Below are 15,100 nucleotides of genomic sequence, written 5' to 3'. Positions count from 1 at the left end.
GTGGTGGACCATTCTTGATGCACATGGGAAACTATTTTGCATGAAAACCCCTGCAGCATTGCTGTCCTTGACACAAAGCGGTGTGCCTGGCACCTACTACCTCGTTCAAAGACACTGAAAGAGCTCACTGCACTATTTCTATGCTTCCCGGTCTTAAGTTTGGTTTTTGCGTCTTTTACTTTTGGTTTTTGGACACCAGCTTCAAACAGCTGAAATACTATGTTTGGTTATGGAAAATATATTTCACAGTGGTCCTTAATGTTTTGTACACTCAGTGGCCTAGTGGTAGAGTGTTGGACTAGTAACCGGAAGGTTGCAAGTTCAAACCCCCAAGCTGACAAGGTACACATCTGTCGTTCTGCCCCTGAACAGGCAGTTTAACCCACTGTTCCTAGGCCGTCATTGAAAACAAGAATTTGTTCTTAACTGACTTGCCTAGTTAAATAAATGCAAAGATTTTGTGGTGAAGTATTGTTCCCATGAGTGACAGAACACTGAGCCAATCACAAAGCACCTGGAGAACATTACCTAGTTAAATAAAGGTTAAAATAAGAATAATATGGCAAGGTAAACATCCCCTGGATAAAACGTATACATTTACAAAGAGCGGAAGATGTAGAAGAACTATCCATACCAAATGTATTTCCTGGCTCTAGCATTTCACCCCTTCCTTAATTGGGTTAGATATGATTATTCTGTCCCATGGCTAGGTATTGAGATAAATATGGTTCCCCTATTGCCCTGGAAGAGGTTGTCTTCACTGATATATCTCTTAAACAATTGCTATTTGGAGCTAAATTTGTAAACTACAAAATGGCACACATACAAACAATGTATATTTATTTGCTTTATTTGCTAGTTTTATCCAGCTAGCTAAAAAATGGATCTATGGGCTGTATGCGATTATGGAGAGCGAATGAAATTGTTTCTTTGTCATCTTGCTAGCTAGTGATTTATCCTTCAGCTAGTATCAACAAGAGATGAACAACAATAGCCTCATTACTGCAGCTATCTAGCTAGCTAACACTGACTAGACCATAAAGTAACACACATGGACATGCATTGCCAAACAACGCTGCTGCCACCTTCTGGTTTGGAGTATGTTAACATGGCTGAGCGGCTGAGGTCTTTGCTGTGTGAACACAAAAGAGATTGACTGTCAACACTGTTCGGAGGTGCTAAGTACCGTCGGCAGGCACAGGTTTGACAATCCTACAGGTGTCTGAGCTATAACTCCTAGCTGTCTGCAAGCCGTCTGGGAGAAAAGCTGATGAACAGAAATCAAACACAATTAAGCCATTCTGTCAGATTGCTGAAATTTGATACCTTTCTGCTACTTTGAGACATTGGATATGAAGTTGTCAAACGTGTGTTAAAATTCATTTGAGGGTTCAAGTCCATCTGGATTGCTGAAGCGCTACAGATTGCACAATAAAAATGTGAAGGTCATTTCCGATTGAGCCGACATACTGTATGCAGCATTTACCATGAATGCAGCATGCAGTAAAAGTATGTGGAACACCCATTTCATGAAGCCCCCGACTAACAGTTATTGCGCAGAAGTTGCTTTCAGAGGCAGTTTGGAACCGGTAGTGAGTGTTGCAGCTGAGGACAAACGATTTTTACTTCAGCACTCGGAGGTCCTTTCTGTGAGCTTGTGTGGCCTACAACTTTGCGGCTGAGCCGTTGGTGTTCCTAGACGGTTCCCAGCTGTAGCGGGGCAGAGAGTTAAACGAACTGACTTGTTGTCCTATGACGGTGCCACGTTGAAAGTCACTGAGCTCTTCAGCACGGGCCATTCTACTGCCAAATTTTGTCTGTGGAGATTGTGTGGCTGTGTGCTCAATTGTATACACCTGTCAGCAACGGGTGTGGCTGTGTGCTCCATTTTATACACCTGTCAGCAACGGGTGTGGCTGAAATAGCCCAATGCACTAATTTGAAGGGGTGTCCACATACTTCTGGCCATGTAGCGTATGATATATTCTGGGTTTATGCTGTTTGTTCCAGTATGAAAAGGAAGCAGCAGGAAAGTGATCCAACGGTATTGATTAGGAACCATTAGACTGTCAGGGGATCATTAACAGAATTACACAGGAGACAGAGGAAGAGATCATTTAAAGAATTACACAGGAGCCAGAGGAAGGGATCATTTAAAGAATTACACAGGAGCCAGGGGAAGGGATCATTTAAAGAATTACACAGGAGCCAGGGGAAGGGATCATTTAAAGAATTACACAGGAGCCAGAGGAAGGGGTCATTTAAAGAATTACACAGGAGCCAGGGGAAGGGATCATTTAAAGAATTACACAGGAGCCAGGGGAAGGGATCATTTAAAGAATTACACAGGAGCCAGAGGAAGGGGTCATTTAAAGAATTACACAGGAGCCAGAGGAAGGGATCATTTAAAGAATTACACAGGAGCCAGGGGAAGGGATCATTTAAAGAATTACACAGGAGCCAGAGGAAGGGATCATTTAAAGAATTACACAGGAGCCAGGGGAAGGGATCATTTAAAGAATTACACAGGAGCCAGAGGAAGGGATCATTTAAAGAATTACACAGGAGCCAGAGGAAGGGATCATTTAAAGAATTACACAGTAATCAGAGCAAGGAAACTGTAGACTACAATATTATAGATTGACACACACTTTCATCTTTAAATGTTTAGATTATGCTGGGGAAACATTCTACTTTAAAATGATAGATTATAGAGGGTGTGGTTGGTACACACTTTCTACTGTAAGATATTACAGTATTACAGTGTACACACGTTCTGGGTGTATACTTACTATGTTATAGATTATTACGGGTGCTGTACACACTTTCTACTTCAAGCCTTTAGCGCATTCAGGATGTGGTAAACTACCTACTTCACAGTAATTAAGGTTTTTACAGTAACACATTACTTGCCTCCGAGCGTCATAAAACGTTACTTTACAGTCATTAAGGTTTTTACGGTAACACATTACTTGCCTCCGAGCGTCATAAAACGTTACTTTACAGTAATTAAGGTTTTTACGGTAACACATTACTTGCCACCGAGCGTCATAAAACGTTACTTTACAGTAATTAAGGTTTTTACGGTAACACATTACTTGCCACCGAGCGTCATAAAACGTTACTTTACAGTCATTAAGGTTTTTACGGTAACACATTACTTGCCACCGAGCGTCATAAAACGTTACTTTACAGTAATTAAGGTTTTTACGGTAACACATTACTTGCCACCGAGCGTCATAAAACGTTACTTTACAGTCATTAAGGTTTTTACGGTAACACATTACTTGCCTCCTAGCTTCATAAAACGTTACTTTACAGTAATTAAGGTTTTTACGGTAACACATTACTTGCCACCGAGCGTCATAAAACGTTACTTTACAGTAATTAAGGTTTTTACGGTAACACATTACTTGCCTCCGAGCGTCATAAAACGTTACTTTACAGTAATTAATGTTTGGTTTATATTTTGTAGCAGCTAATGAGGATCCCCCCATGAAGCAGACAGAAACAGTGTACTAACAGGCTACCGGTCAGGGCAGGGCTGTCAGTGTGAAATGCAGCAGACTGGGTCAATATTTGTTGAGTTCCAGCTGGTCAGAGTGACTGGCCGTGTGCTGTGTGACTGTGGCTTGGAATGACTGCACTAAACAGTTTCTCCATGAAGCCAGAGCACTGACAAATTTCAGAGACATTTCAACCAAGGTTGAAATATAGTCATAGATTCCACACTATGACTAAGGTCATTATTCCCTCGGCCGTTGTACCAGCGTTCTCTACTCTGACACCAGCGTTCTCTACTCTGACACCAGCGTTCTCTACTCTGACACCAGCGTTCTCTACTCTGACATAGGCGTTCTCTACTCTGACACCAGCGTTCTCTACTCTGACACTAAGTAAAACAGTATGAACATAAATATGCCAATGACCTGAGAAGACGTGAGAAATGCAGTTATGAAAATATTGTTAAAAAATTTGAAAGTATTAGGGTAATCAGTGAACCACAGAACACACTCAAACAAACATATTAATATCCAAAACGTAGAAATACCTATTCGGTGACCGCTTCATCATCAGGTGAAATTTGACCCAGCAGAGGGCAGCATATAGCAGTGCAGAATTAGTGTGATTCACCAATTTACTCCAAAAAAGGTCAAATAAGGTGAAACAATGCCACTAACCAACAAGTTGATTATTTTGAATGTCTGGCTCTGTCTATGAAAATGTTTTGCAACAGCAAAATATTGATGAAATACCAGAAAAATGTATGGTGACTAAGGTTTCTCCATACAGAACACAACATATGTTGAGGAGAGGGTAACATAAACAATCTCTCGCCAACAGACTTCTGCCAGGGCTCTACGACCGGTAGCCAGTCTATGAAGCCCACATTCTAAAAGGATTGAAATAACAACATGTGAAGTGGGGTCTACTGCCCTACTGCAACTAACCACGTGCTGGCAGACAGTGTTAATCTGTAAGAGGAATGGGTTCTGAGAGAGAGAGAGAGAGAGAGAGAGAGAGAGAGAGAGAGAGAGAGAGAGAGAGAGAGAGAGAGAGACAGAGAGAGAGACAGAGAGAGAGACAGAGAGAGAGAGACAGAGACAGAGAGAGACAGAGAGAGAGAGAGACAGAGAGAGAGAGAGAGAGACAGAGAGAGAGAGACAGAGAGAGAGAGAGAGAGAGAGAGAGAGAGAGAGAGAGAGAGAGACAGAGAGACAGAGAGAGACAGAGAGAGACAGAGAGAGAGAGAGAGAGAGAGAGAGAGAGAGAGAGACAGAGAGAGAGAGAGAGACAGAGAGAGAGAGACAGAGAGAGACAGAGAGAGTGAGAGAGAGCGAGAGAAAGAGAGAGAGACAGAGAGAGACAGACAGACAGACAGACAGACAGACAGACAGAGAGAGAGAGAGGGTCAGGAGGATAACAGAGAGCTGAAGGTTTTAGCGTTTCCTTTCAAGTCCATCTTGGAGCCTCTCCTGACGGCTATGACAGACCTGTCGTTGCCATGGATACAGGCCATCCAAGACAAGATGCATGAATTACATCCATTACATAGAAAATGAATATCAGTCCGACACATGCACATGCACACACAAACACACACAGAAACATGCACACACACACAAATAGGGTGAAATGTCTGCACAAATATTTCGCAACATAAATAGATTATACATGTCACACACTAGATTTAAATTATGATTAAAAGTGATGATTACATCAATACCAAAATACTGAGAAACCATCCATCACTACCACTGCTGCTCAGGATGGGATTAAATTCCGAACAGCGTGAACTAACAGGCTTAGTTGTCAGTGTGTGATTAAATCATGGTAGGATTGAGACCCAACATGAACATGGTAGGATTGAGACCCAACATGAACATGGTAGGATTGAGACCCAACATGAACATGGTAGGATTGAGACCCAACATGAACATGGTAGGATTGAGACCCAACATGAACATGGTAGGATTGAGACCCAACATGAACATGGTAGGATTGAGACCCAACATGAACATGGTAGGATTGAGACCCAACATGAACATGGTAGGATTGAGACCCAACATGAACATGGTAGGATTGAGACCCAACATGAACATGGTAGGATTGAGACCCAACATGAACATGGTAGGATTGAGACCCAACATGAACATGGTAGGATTGAGACCCAACATGAACATGGTAGGATTGAGACCCAACATGAACATGGTAGGATTGAGACCCAACATGAACATGGTAGGATTGAGACCCAACATGAACAATAAAGGGGAAAACTGTTGTATCCGTTGGGTAGAATGGGGGTAGAGGAGATTGAAGGATTAGAAGCTTGTTTTCACATCTCCTCGTGTTTTTATATGACAAATAAGTTAAAGCTTCAGAATCCTTCGGTATCATCTGACATCCGGCGCCGACAGAGATGGCCGCCTCGCTTTGCGTTCTTAGGAAACTATGCAGTGTTTTTTTGTTTTCATTGTTACCCCAGGAAATCTTAAGTCTTATTAGCCGAGAAGAACTATTGGATATAAGAGCAACATCAACTTACCAACATTACGACCAGGAATACGACTTTCCCGAAGCGGATCCTCTGTTTGGTCCACAACCCAGGACAATGAATCGGATCCCAGCAGGCGACCCAAAACAACGGCGCCGCAGAAGGGACAGACAGAGCGGTCTTCTGGTCAGGCTCCGTAGACGGGCACATCGCGCACCGCTCCCGAGCATACTACTCGCCAATGTCCAGTCTCTTGACAACAAGCTAGACAAAATTCGAGCAAGGGTTGCCTTCCAGAGAGACATCAGACATTGTAACATTCTCTGTTTCACAGAAACTTGGCTCACTCGGGATACGTTATCAGAGTCGGTACAGCCACCTGGTTTCTTCACGCATCGCGCTGACAGCAACAAACACCTCTCTGGTAAGAAGAAGGGGGAGTGTGTATGCTTTATGATTAACAAGTCGTGATGTGATCATAACAACATACAGGAACTCAAGTCCTTTTGTTCACCTGACCTAGAATTCCTTACAATCAAATGCTGACCGCATTATCTACCAAGAGAATTCTCTTTGATTATAACCACAGCCCTGTATATCCCCCCACCACAAGCAGACACCTCGACGGCCCTGAAAGAACTTCATTGGACTCTATGTAAACTGGAAACCACATATCCTGAGGCTGCATTTATTGTAGCTGGGGATTTTAAGAAGGCTAATCTGAAAACAAGGCTCCCTAAATGTTATCAGCATATCAAATGCGCAACCCGGGCTGGCAAAATTCTGGATCATTGTTACTTTAACTTCCACAATGCATACAAAGCTCTCCCTCGCCCTCCCTTCGGCAAATCTGACCACGACTCCATTTTGGTGCTCCCAGCCTTTTGACAGAAACTAAAACAGGAAATGATGTTGTACCCACAACGACTATTAAAACCTTCCCCAACCAGAAAACGTGGATTGATGGCAGCATTCATGCAAAACTGAAGCGCAAACCGCTGCTTTTAATAATGGCAAGGCGACCGGAAACATGACCGAATACAAACAGAGTAGCTATTCCCTCCGCAAGGCAATCAAACAAGCTGAGCGTCAGTATAGACAAAGTAGAGTTGCAATTCAACGGCACAGACACGAGAGGCATGTGGCAGGGTCTACAGTCAATCAAGAAAACCAGCCCCGTCGCGGACACCGTTGTCTTGCTCCCAGACAAACTAAACAACTTCTTTGATCGCTTTGAGGACAATACAGTGCCACTGACACGGCCCGCCACCAAAACCTGTGGGCTCTCCTTCACCGCAGCAAGGCTGCCGGCCCAGACGGCATCCCTAGCCGCGTCCTCAGAGCATGTGCAGACCAGCTGGCTGGTGTCTTTACAGACATATTCAATCAATCCTTATCCCAGTCTGCTGTTCCCACATGCTTCAAGAGGGCCAACATTGTTCCTGTTCCCAAGAAAGCACTCACTTCTGTCATCATGAAGTGCTTTGAGAGACTAGTCAAGGATCATATATCACCTCCACCCTACCTGACACCATAGACCCACTCCAATTTGCTTACCGCCCCAATAGGTCTACTACAGCTCAGCATTTAACACCATAGTACCCACCAAACTCGCCATTAAGCTCGAGACCCTGGGTCTTGACCCCGCCGTGTGCAACTGGGTCCTGGACTTTCTGACGGGCCGCCCCCCAGGTGGTGAGGGTAGGTAACAACATCTCCACCCCGCTGATCCTCAACACTGGGTCCCCACAGGGGTGCGTTCTCAGCCCTCCCCTGTACTCCCTGTTCACCCACGACTGCGTGGCCATGCAAGCCTCCTACTCAATCATCAAGTTTGCAGACGACACTACAGTGGTAGGCTCGATTACCAACAACGACGAGACGGCCTACAGGGAGGAGGTGAGGGCCCTCGGAGTGTGGTGTCAGGAAAATAACCTCACACTCAACGTCAACAAAACAAAGGAGATGATCGTGGACTTCAGGAAACAGCAGAGGGAGCAGCCCCCTATTCACATCGACGGGACAGTAGTGGAGAGGGTGGAGAGTTTTAAGTTCCTCGGCATACACATCACGGACAAACTGAAATGGTCCACCCACACAGACAGCGTGGTGAAGAAGGCGCAACAGCGCCTCTTCAACCTCAGGAGGCTGAAGAAATTCGTCTTGTCACCAAAAACACTCACAAACCTTTACAGATGCACAATTGAGAGCATCCTGTCGGGCTGTATCACCGCCTGGTACGGCAGCTGCTCCGCCCATAACCGTAAGGCTCTCCAGAGGGTAGTGAGGTCTGCACAACGCATCACCGGGGGCAAACTACCTGCCCTCCAGGACACCTACACCATCCGATGTCACAGGAAGGCCAAAAAGATCATTAAGGACAACAACCACCCGAGCCACTGCCTGTTCACCCTGCTATCATCCAGAAGGCGAGGTCAGTACAGGTGCATCAAAGCAGGGACCGAGAGACTGAAAAACAGCTTCTATCTCAAGGCCATCAGACTGTTAAACAGCCACCACTAACATTGAGTGGCTGCTGCCAACATTCTGACTCAACTCCAGCCACTTTAATAATGGAACAATTTGATGCAATCAATGTATCACTAGCCACTTTAAACAATGCCACTTAATATAATGTTTACATACCTTACATTACTCATCTCATATGTATATACTGTACTATATACGATCTACTGCATCTTGCCTATGCCGTTCGGCCATCACTCATTCATATATTTGTATGTACATATTCATATTCATTCCTTTACACTTGTGTGTATAAGGTAGCTGTTGTGAAATTGTTAGGTTAGATTAATCGTTGGTTATTACTGCAGGGTCGGGAGAAGAAGCACAAGCATTTCGCTACACTCACATTAACATCTGCTAACCATGTGACCAATAACATCTGCTAACCATGTATATGTGACCATTAACATCTGCTAACCATGTGTATGTGACCATTAACATCTGCTAACCATGTACATGTGACCAATAACATCTGCTAACCATGTGACCAATAACATCTGCTAACCATGTGACCAATAACATCTGCTAACCATGTGAACAATAACATATGCTAACCATGTGACCAATAACATCTTGCAACCATGTGACCAATAACATCTGCTAACCATGTGACCAATAACATCTGCTAACCATGTGACCAATAACATCTGCTAACCATGTGACCATTAACATCTGCTAACCATGTGACCAATAACATCTGCTAACCATGTGACCAATAACATCTGCTAACCATGTGTATGTGACCAATAACATCTGCTAACCATGTGACCAATAACATCTGCTAACCATGTGTATGTGACCATTAACATCTGCTAACCATGTGTATGTGACCATTAACATCTGCTAACCATGTGTATGCGACCATTAACATCTGCTAACCATGTGTATGTGACCATTAACATCTGCTAACCATGTGTATGTGACCATTAACATCTGCTAACCATGTGTATGTAACCATTAACATCTGCTAACCATGTGTATGTGACCATTAACATCTGCTAACCATGTGTATGTGACCATTAACATCTGATAACCATGTGTATGTGACCATTAACATCTGATAACCATGTGTATGTGACCATTAACATCTGATAACCATGTGTATGTGACCATTAACATCTGATAACCATGTGTATGTGACCATTAACATCTGCTAACCATGTGTATGTGACCAATAACATCTGCTAACCATGTGTATGTGACCAATAACATCTGCTAACCATGTGTATGTGACCATTAACATCTGCTAACCATGTGACCATTAACATCTGCTAACCACGTGTATGTGACCATTAACATCTGCTAACCATGTGACCAATAACATCTGCTAACCATGTGACCAATAACATCTGCTAACCATGTGTATGTGACCATTAACATCTGCTAACCATGTGACCAATAACATCTGCTAACCATGTGTATGTGACCATTAACATCTGATAACCATGTGTATGTGACCAATAACATCTGCTAACCATGTGTATGTGACCATTAACATCTGATAACCATGTGTATGTGACCAATAACATCTGCTAACCATGTGTATGTGACCAATACATTTGATTTGATATATTGGCCACACCTCCTTTGGCATTATTGCATCATTATTACCAGGGACGAGCAACTTTGATGGGGGTGAAGGGCAACAAAAATCTTAACTCATCACGAGGGGCTGCAGTAGCTTGCATGTCTGTGTACCCACATCCATACCCACACATGCAGGCAGAGCCGGCCCTAGCCTTTTAGAGGCCCTAAGCACATTTGTGTTGGGGGCCCCTTCTCACCTTGCGAGCAAAACATTTTAGCGGCCCCCCTCTTGACAGTGGAGAGAGAGTTGTCCTATTGAAATATTTTATAAAAAAATGGGGGATGGGGCATAAAGAAAATGTTTTAACGCAATTTTGATGAAATTCTACACATTTTGCCATAGGGAAGAGAGATGATTTAGCAAGTAATTTCATGCAAATCAGGTTTACAGCTAATTTACAGCTAATTTACAGCTAATTTCTTATAATTCTACCATGGGGCGGAGATAAAAAAAAAAAAAAAATTTACAGCAAATTTCCTCCAATTCTCCACATTTTGCATGACTTATGCCAAGTTAACGTGACAACTGAGTGAGAGTGACTAACAAAATCAATGAGGGCCCACCGGTCCGTAATTCAACCATGATTACTACAACTAAACTAGTACACCTTGTGTATTCTACTACCCTCACAGTAAGTTGAGACCCCGACTGCGACCCCCCCCCCCCCCCCACAGGCCTAGAAAAAGGTGGGCGGGCGAGCAGGCTGCCAGTTGCCCATCCTTGTATTATACCGTAACTGCTGTAAATTTCCTGGAAAGAGAAGGAAGTCAGACCGTTGTAAAGATGGCTAAGTGAGTTGTTTTGTCATAGGGGCACGTTCCTCATCTGCGGCTGTGTAGAGAGGTGCTGGAGGTGAGTGTGTGTGTGTGGTTGTGTGTATGTTGTTGTTGTTGTTGTTGTTTGTGTGTGTGTGTGTGTGTGTGTGTGTGTGTGTGTGTGTGTGAGGAACATGACACTTTATTATACAGCCCAGTTTAACATAGTTCTACCTGGTTCTTCCTGGTTATTCCTAATAAATGAAGATGTAACACAGTGTGCATGTTCTAACTACCTGGTACCAAAATACATTGTATGTATTGGTACTGTCTAAATGACTTGATTCCAAAGAAACCTATCATTATGTAATATTAGGTAATTACCATGTAATAATATTATACTATATTATTATAATATTATTATTTTATTATAATATTCATACATTATATTATTATTATTATTATATTATAGCAATTGCCAGTGGGAAAAACGTGATTGATCCATGCCTCATCACCCCACTACCACACTCTCAGACATTCACCCCTACACTGCAGCAGAACACACACACACACACAGCCTTGTATAACTGACCTTGTGGGGACACACAATTCAGTCCCATTCAAATTCCTATTTTCCGTAACCCCTAACACTAACCTTAACCCAAAAACCTAACCTTAACCCTGAACCTAAACCTAGCTCCTAACCCTCAAACTAACCTTAGATCCCAGCCCTAAACCTAATTCTAACCCTAACACTATTAAATCCTCACCCTGTACTTGCTTCCTGTCTCCCAGCGTCTGTGGTTACGGAACCATTACACACTAAATCTAACCTTAACCCTAAACCTCTTATAAATAGCATTTGACCTTGTGGGGACTAACAAAATGGCCCCAGTTGGTCACAATGTTGTTAGTTTCCTATTCTTGAGGGGACTTCTGGTCCCCACAAGTATAGTTAAAAACGTCCACAAACACGGACAGCTTCAAGGCCCAGCCTTGGCCACATGTCATTGACCAATAATGTGACTAAGTGTTGGTGACTCAGGTGAATGCAAGGTAAATCACGGCGTGCAGTATATACAGCGCAGGCTTCTATCAGGCAGGCTTCCATCAGTTAGGCAGACAGGCAGGCAGGCTTCCATCAGGCAGGCAGACAGGCAGGCTTCCATCAGTTAGGCAGACAGGCAGGCTTCCATCAGGCAGGCAGACAGGCAGGCTTCCATCAGTTAGGCAGACAGGCAGGCTTCCATCAGGCAGGCAGACAGGCAGGCTTCCATCAGGCAGGCAGACAGGCAGGCTTCCATCAGTTAGGCAGACAGGCAGGCTTCCATCAGGCAGGCAGACAGGCAGGCAGGCTTCCATCAGTTAGGCAGACAGGCAGGCTTCCATCACGCAGGCAGGCTTCCATCAGGCAGGCAGACAGGCAGGCTTCCATCAGGCAGGCAGACAGGCAGGCTTCCATCAGGCAGGCAGACAGGCAGGCTTCCATCAGGCAGGCTTCCATCAGGCATGCTTCCATCAGGCAGGCAGACAAGCTTCCATCAGGCAGGCAGACAGGCAGGCTTCCATCAGGCAGGCAGACAGGCAGGCTGCCATCAGGCAGGCAGACAGGCAGGCTTCCATCAGGCAGGCAGACAGGCAGGCTGCCATCAGGCAGGCAGACAGGCAGGCTTCCATCAGGCAGCAGGCTTCCATCAGGCAGACAGGCTTCCATCAGGCAGACTTCCATCAGGCAGGCTTCCATCAGGCAGGCTTCCATCAGGCAGGCAGGCAGGCTTCCATCAGTTAGGCAGACAGGCAGGCTTCCATCAGTTAGGCAGACGGGCAGGCTTCCATCAGGCAGACAGGCTTCCATCAGGCAGACAGGCTTCCATCAGGCAGACAGGCTTCCATCAGGCAGACAGGCTTCCATCAGGCAGGCAGGCTTCCATAAGGCGGGCAGGCTTCCATCACGCAGGCAGACAGGCAGGCTTCCATCAGACGGGCTTCCATCAGACAGGCAGGCAGGCTTCCATCAGGCAGGCTTCCATCAGACAGGCAGGCTTCCACCAGGCAGGCAGACAGGCAGGCTTCTATCAGACAGGCTTCCATCAGGCAGGCAGGCTTCCATCAGGCAGGCAGGCTTCCATCAGGCAGGCAGGCTTCCATCAGGCAGGCAGACAGGCAGGCTTCCATCACGCAGGCAGGCTTCCATCAGGCAGGTAGACAGGCAGGCTTCCATCAGGCAGGCAGGCTTCCATCATGCAGGCAGGCTTCCATCGGGCAGGCAGACAGGCAGGCTTCCATCAGACAGGCTTCCATCAGGCAGGCAGGCTTCCATCAGGCAGGCAGGCTTCCAATAGGCAGGCAGGCAGACAGGCAGGCTTCCATGAGACAGGCTGCCATCACGCAGGCAGACAGGCAGGCTTCCATCAGACAGGCTTCCATCAGACAGGCAGGCAGGCTTCCATCAGGCAGGCAGGCAGGCTTCCATCAGGCTGGCAGACAGGCAGTGAGGTCAGAACCAGTGATCCAAAAGGCTCTCTCTCTGTCTCTCATGGTGTGAAACACTAAGCCCATGTCTTAATTCACAGAGGAGAGCAGAGATATGCAGGTAGTTCTAGATCTTAGTTATTATCCCACAGGATATAGATTACATTCAACACATCCTGATGTAGACAGTGTAGGATATAGATTACATTCAACACATCCTGATGTAGACAGTGTAGGATATAGATTACATTCAACACATCCTGATGTAGACAGTGTAAGCCAGGGAAGGATCACAGCATGAAGGGCAGCTGTACTGCTGGTTTCCAATACTGAGATACGTGAAATTAATATATTATGTATTCATGTTTTGACCTAGTTATATATTTGCATGTAAAAAAAGAGGAAGATCAAAAAGACAAACGTGAGAAGTGAAACACAACAGGTGAAGAAAGAATCATACAGACAGGTCCTCATCCTCATCCCTTCCTGTGTTATCCCACACCATACAGAGAGGTCCTCATCCTCATCCCTTCCTGTGTTATCCCACACCATACAGAGAGGTCCTCATCCTCATCCCTTCCTGTGTTATCCCACACCATACAGACAGGTCCTCATCCTCATCCCTTCCTGTGTTATCCCACACCATACAGAGAGGTCCTCATCCTCATCCCTTCCTGTGTTATCCCACACCATACAGAGAGGTCCTCATCCTCATCCCTTCCTGTGTTAACCCACACCATACAGAGAGGTCCTCATCCTCATCCCTTCCTGTGTTATCCCACACCATACAGAGAGGTCCTCATCCTCATCCCTTCCTGTGTTATCCCACACCATACAGAGGTCCTCATCCCTTCCTGTGTTATCCCACACCGTACAGAGAGGTCCTCATCCTCATCCCTTCCTGTACTATCCCACACCATACAGAGGTCCTCATCCCTTCCTGTGTTATCCCACACCATACAGAGGTCCTCATCCTCATCCCTTCCTGTGTTAACCCACACCATACAGAGAGGTCCTCATCCCTTCCTGTGTTATCCCTCATCCCCTTCCTGTGTTAACCCACACCATACAGAGAGGTCCTCATCCTCATCCCTTCCTGTGTTATCCCACACCATACAGAGGTCCTCATCCTCATCCCTTCCTGTGTTAATCCACACCATACAGAGATGTCCTCATCCCTTCCTGTGTTATCCCAAACCATACAGAGAGGTGCTCATCCCTTCCTGTGTTATCACACACCATACAGAGAGGTCCTCATCCTCATCCCTTCCTGTGATATCCCACACCATACAGAGAGGTCCTCATCCTCATCCCTTCCTGTGTTATCCCACACCATACAGAGGTCCTCATCCTCATCCCTTCCTGTGTTATCCCACACCATACAGAGAGGTCCTCATCCTCATCCCTTCCTGTGCTATCCCACACCATACAGAGAGGTCCTCATCCCTTCCTGTGTTAACCCACACCATACAGAGAGGTCCTCATCCTCATCCCTTCCTGTGTTACCCCACATCATACAGTCCTCATCCCTTCCTGTGTTAACCGACACCATACAGAGAGGTCCTCATCCCTTCCTGTGTTATCCCACACCATACAGAGAGGTCCTCATCCCTTCCTGTGTAAACCCACACCATACAGAGAGGTCCTCATCCCTTCCTATGTTATCCCACACCATACAGAGAGGTCTTCATCCTCATCCCTCCCTGTGTTATCCCACACCATACAGAGAGGTCCTCATCCTCATCCCTTCCTGTGTTAACCCAC

At 45.4% G+C, this 15,100-nt stretch overlaps 1 protein-coding gene across 1 annotated transcript in view; it reads right to left on the bottom strand.

Annotated features, from left to right (window-relative positions):
• LOC139413880 (acid-sensing ion channel 1) overlaps positions 1-15,100 on the bottom strand; it is a 318,403-nt gene that overhangs the window by 94,398 nt on the left and 208,905 nt on the right. The window lies entirely within an intron of this gene.

The sequence above is a fragment of the Oncorhynchus clarkii genome, chromosome 7, assembly GCF_045791955.1.
Source record: "Oncorhynchus clarkii lewisi isolate Uvic-CL-2024 chromosome 7, UVic_Ocla_1.0, whole genome shotgun sequence".
Lineage (NCBI taxonomy): Eukaryota > Metazoa > Chordata > Actinopteri > Salmoniformes > Salmonidae > Oncorhynchus > Oncorhynchus clarkii.
The sequence above is the reverse complement of the archived record's forward strand: the minus strand, read 5'-3'. Positions and strand labels throughout refer to the sequence as shown.